At 52.3% G+C, this 12,667-nt stretch overlaps 1 protein-coding gene across 6 annotated transcripts in view; it reads left to right on the top strand.

Annotated features, from left to right (window-relative positions):
• LINGO1 (leucine rich repeat and Ig domain containing 1) overlaps window positions 1-12,667 on the top strand; it is a 190,382-nt gene that overhangs the window by 115,318 nt on the left and 62,397 nt on the right. For all 6 annotated transcript variants that reach the window (XM_059180316.1, XM_059180317.1, XM_059180312.1 and 3 more), the window contains one exon: window positions 1,991-2,165. The gene's annotated coding sequence lies outside the window, so the exon portion shown is untranslated. The remainder of the gene's footprint in view (window positions 1-1,990; window positions 2,166-12,667) is intronic.

The raw sequence follows: 12,667 nt of genomic DNA, 5'->3' as shown, positions 1-12,667 counted from the left end.
CTTGACCTTAGCTAACTGGTTTCATCTCTCCATACCTTGGTTTCCTTGTCAACAAAAATAAATAAATAAAATAAAAATCAGGGCATCATAATTGCTCCTTCTTACACTTCTTGTGCAGATTACACGGGTCAATATCTAGAAAGTACTATGGAAGATGCTGGGCACTCGGTATGTAAATAAACAGAAAGGAAGGGGGCACCCATGATGCTGCCATCGTGGCTCAGAGAGGCCGTTGGGGAAGTCCAGCCTGAGGACCTCCGCTGCTCCCTGACCCCCTCCCTCCCCCATCCTCTCCGCTTTCTTGCTCAGTGTCGTTAGAGTTCCATGGCATTACCAGTCCTCGTGTTTATCCCACGTAACGGCTGTGTAATATTCCGTCGAGCAGAGGTGTCACGTGTCATTTCTTTTGTGGGATGTTTAGGCGGTTTCCAGTACTTTCCTGTTAAAATAACCCTTCTGTGAACACCTGTGTGCCCGGAGCCCTTCCCTCTGATGGATGATTTCCCCAGGCAACTTTAGGGACATTGATTGAGGCTGCTGGGTTGGGAGGATGGAAGAATGGGCCAGCGACCGGGCTAGGAGAGGTGGGTCCCTTCCAAGGGGGCCCGACAGCCCGCTCCGGGGGCCGCAGCGATCCACTCCATGCGGCAGTCCTGAGCATGGTGGGAAAGGCAGGGCATGATAGGGATGAGCACTGGGGGAGGACACGAGGCCACAGGGTGGCGGGCTATGGCACCAGGAGCTGGAGGAACGAGGCTCTGCTTTGGCCTTCGTGTCTCTGTCACTCACTCACACACTCTGTATGACTTTGAGCCTGTATGACCTTGTTCTCTCTGTGGACCTCAGTGTTCCTGGTGTGCTGTGTGCAGGGACTGGGCAAGGCTTGGTCCAGAGCTGCGCTGTTCCCTCTGTTTACCACTAGCCACCTGTGGCTATTTTGATTTAAATAAAAAGTAATTAAATAAAAATTTGAAATCAGTTTCTTAATCACACTGTCCACCTTGCAGAATCCAGTCGTGACTAGTGGCTGTCACACTGGGCAGCTCAGCTACCCTTTGTTGCAGAAAGCTCTTGGACTGTGCTGGTTTAGAGACATTTCCAGAAATGTGATCAGTCCTAATGTGCTCTGGTTCGGGATTTCTGTCATCATGCCTTCTTACGGAACCAAGAAGAAGGCTGGCAGCCCTGAGCTCAGAGGACTCATCCAGGGCCTAACAAGGCTTCATGACTCTGCACAGGCCAGGACCTCTGGTAGCATCTAGAGTCTGAGATATCCATGCCCGTTTCTCTCCCCAGAGGTCCCAGCATGACCTCTGAGAGAAGCTGGGCAAGAGTGTGGGCCCTGAGAGGGGTGGCCCCAACCAGGGACAGTGCCTAAGGGAGGCTGGCATGAAGACAGAGTCGGGGGGGGGGGGTCTCCTGATTCCTCAGGCGGGATGGCAGCTGGGATCTGTTGGAGCTGCTCTCTGCCCCCGCCTGAAACATCACTGGTTCCCTCAGGGAAAGCATTGTCCTCTCTAGGATTCTTTTAGAAGTCTGGACTAGAGAGCAGAGGAGATTGCCCTGCTCTGGCTGCCTCGGGCCCTAAGCCAGCTCTGGGCACCACCGGGAGAGGAGCCGGGAGAAGTGATTCCGCAGCACAAGGGCGAAGCTGCTTCTCTCCCCACCAGCAGGTACATTTGGGCTGGCATCCCAGGGATTCCGGCCACACCTGCCCCCCACCTCTCCCTTCCTGTTAGAGGGAACCCCTCTTGCAGTTGCTGTTCTGCAGCCTGGAGGTGTCGCAGGGGAGGGACAGGTACGGGGCCAGGGTGCAGGGTGCAGTGAATAGGGAAATAAGAGCAAGGTATGAGGGAATGAAGAGGAACTTGGCTGGCTTTGGTCTTACCTTTGCCACAGGGTAGCTGCCTTCTGCCCTACCCCCATGTCCACGAGCCCTTCTGTCCCCCTATAAGTCCTACTGCTCACTCTTGTTTCTCCTGTTTTTCAGGGATCCCATGGCCATGTCCTCGCTGCCTTGAGTCTGTGAGGCCATACAGCCTCCCACCTGCGTCTACAGGGCTCTGTCCCTGTGCAGCCCCTGGACCTGCTCCCAAGCCCACCCCTCAGCCCAGCCTGGGGACTCTGCAAGCTTTAGGACTCAGAGGGGCACAGTAGCAGTCACGGTAAGTGGCATCCCCTCTCTGCTTATTCCCTGGCTCCTGGGGATAGTCAGCTAAGACTTACTGGTCTCTGGAATAGGAAGGATACCTTTCTGAACACTGTGTCTGTCAGAATTCCCTTGGTTGCATGTAGCCAAAACCAGATTTTAATAAAATAAAATTATCAGCTCATGTCACTGCAGGGTCTAGAGATAGGTTGGGCTTCAGGCAGGATTTGATCCAGTGGTTCAAACAATGTGACCAGGACCTGTTTCCTGCCTGTATTTCTCTGCTTCTTTTCCTGGGTGATGGCTCCACTCCTAGGAGCATTTCATGACATGGCCCCAAGATGTCTGCCAACACTTTCTGGGGCAACATGCTTCCAGGTTTAATTCTGGGTTCAGGGTTGGAGACAACTTCTTCTTTCTTGATAGAAGAAATAAAAAGCCTGGGGTTGATCTCTTGCACCCTATTGGATCCTTGTTTGGATTGTTCTGGCACTTTAACTAAGTCTGCAGGTCCTGGAAACATGAAGGTGCGGGATCAGGGTCTGTCTTTCCCCAACCATGTGATCAGAAATGAGGGGAGGGTATTTCCCAAAGGAAGCTTGGGGTCTAGCTGGCGTAAGGAGTCACCCACTGAAGGAAGCAAGTGACAAATGATCGGTGGAGTCTGCGCAGCTTGGACAGCTTGTATCCCAGATGTGCTGTGTGTCTTTGGGCAAATTCCTATGCCTCTCTGAGCCTTAGTTTCCTTATCTGATGATGAACCCTGACAGGGGTACCATGAGAGTTACTTGAAATGACGTGTGGGAAGCACAGGCATCCAGCAGGTACTCTGTAAACCCTCAGTCTCTTCCCTTTCCATTTCCCTCCTGGGGAATTTGGAACATCCTGTTTTCTTCAAATGGGGAAGGAGCTGCAGAGCGAGTGTTGTCAGTCAAGATCCCTAGAAGCAAAGCATTTGTAAGCATGTAAACATTTGTAAACATGAGACTTATTGAGGGGGGCTCTTGGGAGAAGGGAGGAAGAGAATAACTTGGAGCAGGAATGAGAGCCCAGGAATGAATGAGGTCATGGTCTCAGGGAAAGTCTAGCCTTGGGTTGGTCCAGGGGGGCCCTGGGGTAGAGTTGACACTGTAGGATTGCCGCCCAGATGAGGCAGTCAGGCTTTTGAACCCCTGCACTTGTCAGTCACTGACTGTGGGCCATGTCTGTAGTGGCTCCTCATTGGCAGAGCGCAGTGCTCTGGAGACGGGGGTGCCGTGAGCTGACGCGGCCCACACTCCCAGCGGCCGTGGAGGGCCTCTGGGCAGGCACCATCTTGTACAGGAAGGTAGGACCCAAGTCCCCAACTTGGCCCATCCTGGAGGCCCCTGGCCTGCTGCCTTCTCTGCCTTTGGCTCCTTCTGCCCCAACCAACAGGGCCAGTCCCTTCCACCCTCGGGAACTGGGTTGCCCGGCTTGGGGTCTGGTGATGGGGTGGACCTTCATCCCCTCCTTTTGAGAAGCTTTTTTCACCCCAGGCCTCCCTGTCCTCCCTCTGCCCCTGTGTCTTCTCCTCTAACTGTTCTTTGTTTTTCCTTTCAACCTCAGCCATGTGTTTCCCCCACCTGCTATGCCCTTTCTTGCTCTCTACCCCATCCTCTCTTTAGGGCCCGTGTAGGTCCCTCCCTCTCTGGGAAGCCTCTACTCGCTGCTCCAGCCAATGTTTCTCTCCTTTAGTCCCTCCTCCAGCTCCACCCTTTCTCCAGATGGAAAGGCCAAGGGCCAGTGTACACCTCCTTCTTCATGAGTACCCTGTGGGTTCCAGCAGCCGTGCCAAAGTGTGTTGCTCTCTTTACCCTGGCTGCTAGGAAGCTCATGGCTGGTTTGTGGCCCATGTCTCCTAAATGTTCAGGATTCTGGCATAGAGTTGTTCAGAGGCCTACCCTCTGGCTTTTTCTCTCTCATTTTTTCCTTCTTCTGACTTCTTTTCTTACTTTTCGGCGTGTGCTGTTCTCAGCAGCCTCTAATTCTTTTAGAAGGTGGTGGGGTATAAATTATAAATAGCCAAGAGTGGCCTTGGTAGAAACCTTCAGCTGAGTGCTAGGCTTTCCCCTTCCTAAGGGCAGCTGGGGTGGGAGGGACTCCTCCACGTCCCAGGCGGAGCCTGTTTCCGGGGGAGACACCCAAGCTGGACCACGGCAGCCCTGGTACAGTGCCACCCTGCCCTCCGCGGGTCAGGAGGGACATTGTTCTGTTTCCCTCTCCTCTCCATCTCCCCCTTTTCATCTTATCAGAAGCTAATGAAAGAGGCTGGGAAACCCAATCCTCTGGTAATTAAATTTACTTAACGGGTATTCAAGTAGAGTAATGAGAAGTTTAATGCAGTGATTAGATTTTTCTTTAATTAATTAAAATAAGAACCATGTGTCTTGCCAGCAAACCAACTTGACCCTCTGCTTGGGAGCAGCAGACAGAGATGGTGGGGGGCTTGGCTGCAGGGGGTGGGTGCAGCCCCCCCCCCCCCCCCCCGTTCTTGGAAGTAAGCCCAGCTCTGCTGCCCACCCAGGGCAGCCTCTGCTTCTGCTCCCACTTCTGAGTTCTGCGGGTGCCCGGCCTGGGCTGGGCCTGAGTCACCCAGGGCTGAGTGATCCAATTCCTGCCCTCAGAGCTGAACACTGACCCAGAACGGAGGTTTCAGAGGGTGTTTGGCAAAAGTGGCTTAAAGCAAAGAGCGTGAAGGAGGGATCTCAGGCACTGGGAGTGGCGGGGGCATTTTGGGTATCACATCTCATTGCATGGTCCAGTGGACACCTTTCCCTGCATGTTTAGCCAGACCTTGGTTTACCTCTGTTGGCTCTCTCAGGGCTAATGGAGTGGGGCCGTGGGGTGGATAATTGAGAAATCTGAGATAACTCGAAAACCACTTCTCCTTGACCTGGGAATGCATCTGTGCCAGAAGGATGCCCATCCTTGCTGTGTTTCTGAAGGCCAGTTAGGAAGGCAAGGAAGTACTTCTTGCCTTGGGCCACTTCTCCTGGGGTCAGTTGGGGGCTAGGGTAAAGGCAATATGGGAATCCCAGCATAGCTGTGTGGGTTGGAGTGTAGGACAGGCTGTGCCAGGGTAGGGGGTGGGCATAATGAGGACCCAGAAGACAGGGCCCCGCACCCGAAGGGCAGAACCTGTGGTTTTCAAGCAGTGGGTAAAGCTGGGGAGAATCCTGTGCCCTTCATAGTGGGGAGGCAGAGAAAACTTCCCTACACTGAGCCTTGATCCTGGACAGACTGGACCTTGATCCCAGGCCTAGATGGAGCCCTGATCCCAGTCCCACACAGCCCAGCATTGTCATGGGTATGTGAACAGAGTAACTCACTCAGTGCTGGGGTGGGAAGGGTGAAAGGCCCAGTTTGTCCGTCGCTGCCAGATCGCCAGTCCTCGCTGCCAGCTCTCTTGCCTGTGGGCAGGATTCCTGCGCCAGGCCCCACCCTAGTCTCTGGAATGGCCAAGATGAGTCAGATGTGGTCCCTGCCCACAAGGCTGGTGGGGGAGGTGAGGAGCAAACAGGCACTGAGCAATCCGAGCTGAGGTGGGGGAGGCCCAGAGGGCTGGGAGACATTGATAATGCTACCTTATAGGGACAGTATTTTTATCCATTTCATCCAAGAGGAAACAGGTGTGCAGGAACGGAATGAAAGTTGATCAGCCCGCACTAGCTTGGTGGGGAGAGTTCCCAGAGCCTGCGGGCCTCCGGGCCTGCACACCACTGTTTCTGTGCACCTGCCTGGGAATGAACTTGCCCTAGAGGGGCTGATAACACTGGCTGCTGGGGCGTGGGGAGTCAGGGAGGCCAAGGGTCCCAGCTGGTTAGGGGACAAGCCCCAGGAAGGAGGCTCTCCTGCTTTCTTCGCCCCTGCTCCTCCCCTCTCCCGATTCCACTAGGTTCCTCCAGATTCCTCCTCTTTCCCATTTTCCTTCTTCTCTCCTTTCTGAGAAACCAGGCCTAGAGTAGCTACCCAGCCACTACCCACCACTTACAGAAGGAACTTGAGGCAGGAGCCTGCCAAGATTGTGGGGCTCTGCCTCTCATCTATCTTCAAGGTTAGGGGGTCTGAAATCACATCATCTCCAGTGTAAACACAGGACGGCACTTGGAAACTCTTGGTGACGGTGTACACACTCAAGTTCACACTACACAGGAGATGGCCCCAGGGAGTCAGCCCTCTGTCCTCAGGCCCTGAGCTCCCCCTCCCACGGTCTCACTGAATCCAGGAGTACTTTACTGGGGAGGGAACCAAGCAAGGTCAGGAACCAGGCCGACTCACACTGCTAGCCCGACAAGCTCAAAACCTAGGCGAAGCCACTCTTCCAGACTACCCCCTCCTTGCCTCTGGGCAGCTCCCCTCTTTCCCTCTTTCTCTCCAAGCCTTCCCTCCTCCCACCAGGCCTCCCTCCCCATCCACTGCCACATCCCTCCTCCCTCCTCGCTGTGTCCTCCAGCCAGAACCAGTGACTCTTCCCCAGCCCTCCCCACGCTTTCCCACCCCCAGGCCCTTGTTCAAGCTGTTCCAGCCCCCTGGAGCTCCTCTCCCCAACTCCCATCTGCCCAAACCCCTTCCTCTTTCCAGGCTGGGCCCAAATGCCACTTCCTTCATGGAGACACCCTGTCTGCTGTCACTGCCATCAGAAGTCACCCACCACCCTCTCCTACACCACCCTGCAGCTTTCTCCTGCAGCCTCCCCCCAAGACTCCTGGCTTTCCTGTGTCTGACTTGGCAGCTGTGTGGAAGGCAGGGCCCTCGCTTCCCAGGCCAGATACCCCCAGGGCCTGGCACAGAGTAGGTGCACAGGAGGTAGTGGGGGACTTGCCTTGAGAGCGGCTGCACCTCTACAAACTCCACCCTTTCCTCAGCTGTCCTGGGCCTGCTAGTTCCACATGGCCCTCCTCCTGGGCCCTGAAGAAACCAGCCCCATGGCTGGCCCCATGCTTCTTGGAGCCCTGGCTGGGGAGGATGGGGGACTGGCCGGTGGCCCCAGCAAACTTCCCTGGGCCCAGGCTGTGGTGGGCAAGAACAAGGCACGTCCCATGCTGGTGGAGACACTCTTCATGTCCCTCTCCCCAGCTCTACTCACTGGCTCTGCTGATGACTGGAACTGCTTCATGCCTCAGTTTCCTCATCCGTTCAATGAGGTGATGACAAACCTACCTGGGGTTGCTCTGAGGATCTGAGCGGTCAACACAGGAGGAATCACACAGTAAAGACACAGATACACCGTATGGCTTCCCGACCATTGGTCATCACCATGGCCATACGAGGGAGCATGAAGGCAGAGTATTGGGGGGGAGCTTCCAGAAGGTGGTGACACATGAGCAGCAGCTTGAAAGATGAGGCCCAGAGGCAGGGGAGGACATGCCAAGAAGAGGGAACCATACAGACAAAGATCTAAAGGCTGTCTGGGGGACATGCAAGGGATCTGGCTCTGTCTAGACTTAAGAACAGGTCAAGGGGAGATCCCATGCTGCTGGCACACAAGGACTGTGTCTTGACTGACCTTGGGTGCAACACTGAGGACTTTACCCTACATTCTGTGAGGGAACATGGAATGGGGTATTTTTTCTTTTTTATTATTTGCTCATGCAAAAACATTGAAACAGTAGACATGTGTCCTGTTAAGTATGGAAGTTCCCTCTTTGCCCTTAAATCTTGTTCTTCTAGGATCTCACTGTTGTTGGTCTGGTGTGCCTCCTTTCAGAACTTTTTTCTGTGCTTTGCAAATATATTTGTTGTCTGTTAATTTTTTTTTTCAGATTTTATCTTTAAGTAATCTCTATACCCAACATGGGACTCGAACTCACAACCCCAAGATCAAGGGTCACATGCTCCCCCGACTGAGCCAACCAGGTGCACTGTATATTACTTTGTGAAAAAAAGAAGTAGAATCATCTTTTTTTTTTTTAATATTTTATCTATTTATTTGACAGACAGAAATCACAAGTAGGCAGAGAGGCAGGTAGAGAGAGAGGAAGGGAAGCAGGCTCCCCGCTGAGCAGAGAGCCCGACTCGGGGCTCGATCCCAGGACCCTGGGATCATGACCTGGGCTTGCAGAGGCTTAACCCACTGAGCCACCCAGGTGCCCCAGAAGTAGAATCATCTTATGCACATTACAACTTCCCTTTTTCACTTTCCAGTGTGCTGTGGGCACCTGTCAGTGTCACGGGACACAAATTGATGGTGTCCCTTTTGATGGTTGCCTAATATTCCCTTGTTTAGCCAGTTATGTAACTAGTCCTGGGTTGATGGAATACGTAGACCATCTTCAGGCTTTCACTCTTGCAAATGATGCCTCAGTGACCATCCTTGTATATATATCTTGCTGACATGTGTAAGCATTTCTGTAGGATAGATTTCCAGACGTGGAATTGCCCATCTGAAGGGTACATTTATTACATTTGGATAGGAACTGCCACAGTGCTCTTCCAGAAGGTTTGGCCAGTTTATGCTCCTACCCTTGGTAGCTGCGGCTGGCCATTTCCTCACACTGTCCTCCATGCTGCACATTATCAAGCTTTTTAATTCGTGCTCATCCAGGAAAGTGTCTTGCTGTGGTTTCAACACTCGCCTTCTCCACAGCGAGGCTGAGCATCTTCTCATGCAGTCGGGGACCATTTGTATTTCCTCCTCTGTGAATTGACTGTTCATATCCTTTGCCCATTTTTCTTTCTTTTTTTCCCCTTTTTCTTACTGATATAAAGGAGCTTTTAGTATATTAGGAATTTTCAAACTTTTTGTCTGTTGTGTGTGTCGGATATATTTTCCCTAGTCTGCTGTTTGTCTTTTTAACTTGGTTTATGGTCTCTTTGGCCGTATAGAAGCTTTAGATCTTTATTTAGTCAAATCTGTCAGACTTCTCCTCAGAGCTTCTCAGTTTCACATCCTGCTTGGCCAGGCTTCCTGGAAGGGTTTTAAGTGGAGGTCAGATTTGGGGACTGGGAAGGGTCGCTCTGATTGCCACTGTGCAGAGGGTGGGTGGAGGGGGACAGCAAGCCAGGGAAGGAAGCAGCTGAGACCTTTGCACTGGGCAGGAGGTGGGATGAGTAGGGGAATATTAGGGAGAAGGTGAGTTTGGGAAATATCGAGGATTGGCTGCCCATGGTGAGAGGATGTGAGGATGAGAGAGGGAGAGAGAAAGGACTTCGGAGTGATGCCCGGGTGTGAGGCTGGGGGCTGTGTGGCTGGTGCCATCACCGCCCTGAGCTGGGGGCAGGACTGGGGGGGGGGGGATGCATGCAGGGGCACGGCACAGATGAATACATGTGTGCACACACATGCTTCAAGTTCTGGAGGCGGGCCATCTGTACTGCAGCTGCGCGGAGCGGGAGCGGGTGTGGAGTATCCGTTCCCTGCCACGTACTGTACAGACGCGGCACCACGCATGCGCACTCTGTACTCTTGACTACCGTATGAAGCATGTCTTACAGACTAGGAACCGACTCAAAGAGGTTAAGTAACTTGCTCAGTGTGACACAGCAGTAAGTGACAGAAATTCCCTCCCCCCGCCACCACCCGACACCTCAGATCTGACCCACCCAGACAGAATTCCCACGAACAGCATCGAGGAGCCTTTCATTCACTTCTCATCTGACCAACCCAGTTTCATCAGGGACTCTTAGGACAAGTGCGAGAACCAGACTGCCTGGTTTGCACATACATCCCCATTACTTACACCACTCTGTGCCTCAGTTTCCCCATTCTGAAAATGTGGACAATCACAGTACCCTCCTCGCTGGGTTTTGGTAGAGATTAAATGTGTTAGCGCCTAGGAAGTGCTTAGCCCATGAGGGTCTCTTCGGATGCTCTCTGCAATGAGCCTGATGACGGTGATGGCAGGCGTTTACCTCACCTGTGTCTGTGTGCCTCTCTTTCCCTCCTCCTTCCCCTGCATCTTCCTTCCACCTGTCACCTCACTCCTGTGCCAGCTCTTCCTCAGTTCTCTGAGGAACTTCTTCCAACACTTGCCTTTGAAGCTCTGTCCTCCATTTTCAGCCCCCAAGCCCTTGGCAGAGAGTGAATTAAAGACCAATCAGTCAGCAAAAACCATTCAGGGGAGAACAATTCAATGTTGCACTCAGGGAGTCCTCCCCCAAGCAGTTCTAGTCAGGCATTTCCTGCAAGCCCATGCATTCATCCCAACATAATCTGGTCTCCGAGAACCAGACCATAACAGCCCGATCTAAAACTACTTCCTCCCCGAATGGAGATGCTCAGGTGTATTTTTGGCTTGGGGTGGAGGGGTTCTGAGCTGACCTCAGCCCAGCCAGCTCTCCCCTCTAGCCATAGCTATCACCAGATCCCTGACCATGGGATGAGTCATTCTCAGCATCATTGGCCAGGAAACTTGCCCATAGGAAACAAAAGCAGAAAGCACAGTTTCTTCCCATGAGCCTAACCAAGCAAATCCCTGGCTCTGAGGGTTTGTGCAGGGGGTTTAGACTGGGTTAAAACTTCAGGTCTGCACCCAGTTAAAAATTTCTTGCCAAACTGGCCAAACTTAACCATTATGGATTTCTCATCATCAGAATAAACTCCCAGGTGAATATGGAGTAGTCACATCCTGTTGCTTGTAGGATTTTGTTTTCACTTGCATGGTTGTCAGGCACACCTGTTTATTTTGAACCCAATAATGGCAGAACTTGCTTCAGTGCTTCAGTGCTTCTTCAGGGGACAGTTATGCCAGATGACACAGAGGACACAGACACCCCCACCCCAAAACCTTCGAGAGAGGATTCTTTATCACTATTTTTGGGAAGCCTGGTCCCCGGGTCCCCAGGGTTCCATCGGGCCTGTCCTCAGTTTCCGCCAAGCCTGGCTTTGTCCCTGGGGTTTCTTTAACATCTCCCCCAACCTTCAACCCAAGCCCCCTCCCGCAGTACACCCCAGGACCTCTGCAGGGTACCATGCCACACTCTGATTTCCAGCTAACGTGGCCTAAGTTCAAAGCCAGATCAGCCTTTGGATGCACATACTGACACCGGCATCAACATTCATATGTAAGAAACTTTTCAAGTTTGCCCTTACAGGGGAAATATTTCTTTCTTTTTCTTTTCTTTTCTTTTCTTTTCTTTTTTTTTTTTTTTAAAGATTTTATTTATTTATTTGACAGACAGAGATCCCAGGTAGCCAGAGAGGCAGGCAGAGAGAGAGGAAGGGAGGCAGGCTCCCTGCTGAGCAGAGAGCCCAATGCGGGCCTCCATCCCAGATCCCATGATCTGGGATCATGACCTGAGCCGAAGGCAGAGACTTTAACCCACTGAGTCACCCAGGCGCCCCAAGGGGAAGTCTTTCTAACAGTGGCAAGGAAGCTATATGGTACCCTTTTTTTTTTTTTTTTTTCCGAGGAGGGGGTGAACAGGAGGCAGTATAATCCTCTACAGACAAATCTTACTTTTTGGAGAAAATGAGGCATCACAGGGGGCATTTATGGACATCAGGGGCTGTCCCCTCAGGTTGCCTGCCAGAGCCCGCTGTTATCTTGAGGGGCTGCCTTTTCTCCCTGTTCCCTGTGTTGTCCCACAGGATCGCACAACATTTAAGGTGGTAATTGCCAAAGTGAAGTGTCAATAAGTTCAAAATATAAATGCATAATTCAGCTTGCAGCTTGCTCTTGTTTGTGGCTCCAAGGCCCTCTTGGCAATCCAGGACAGACAAGTAGGGGGCCCCAGGGCCTTTCTAAAGCTGATCCCAGACCTGAGACGGGTAAATCTCTGAGGATGCCGCAGCCTTTGTTCTAAAGTCAATTTCTTTTTTCCTTTTTAAAAGATTTTATTTATGTATTTGACAGGGGGAAACACAGAGAGAGAGAGAGAACACAAGCAAGGGGAGTGGAAGAGGGAGAAGCAGGCTTCCTGCCGAGCAGGGAGGCCAATGCAGGGCTCAGTCCCCGGACCCTGGGATCATGACCTGAGCTGAAGGCAGATGCTTAACAACTGAGCTACTCAAGCACCCCCTAACATCAATTTCTAGCCCTTAAACGTAGGCCAAGGTCCCAATTCTCGTGAAGATTCTACCACTTGCCTCTGCTCACATTCCCTTCTCCAGGTGGGAATTGTCCTGCTGATGGACCCTGCTACGTGGCCTGAGATTTCCCCCTTTTCCCTGTGGCTAGGGAACATTTGAAATTGGGGATTGACATACTTCTGTCCCCCAATGAAATCCTAGTTATTTAGGGGCTTGCAAATGGAGCTTGGTTCTCTCAAATCAGAATGTCATCTAAACATGTTCTCAAACCAAATATGTCAAGGTCACGAACCCTGGGTGGCCAGGGGGGATGCAGTAGGGTTGGCAGGGTTGTGCTGCACTAACAGGTTCTCTGAGAACTCTCGGTGATTTAGCACAACAGAGGTTCCCGTATCCTTCCTTTCTTTCTTTACAGTCTGACCTCACATTACATGTCCAGTGTGGGAAGCAGGGAGGGTGGTGGACTCTGGTCTGTACAGTAGTGCAGGGACCCAGACTGACAGAAGCTCCACCATCTTGCAGCTGCC

This window comes from Mustela lutreola, chromosome 7, assembly GCF_030435805.1.
Source record: "Mustela lutreola isolate mMusLut2 chromosome 7, mMusLut2.pri, whole genome shotgun sequence".
In the NCBI taxonomy this organism is placed as follows: domain Eukaryota; kingdom Metazoa; phylum Chordata; class Mammalia; order Carnivora; family Mustelidae; genus Mustela; species Mustela lutreola.
The sequence above is the reverse complement of the archived record's forward strand: the minus strand, read 5'-3'. Positions and strand labels throughout refer to the sequence as shown.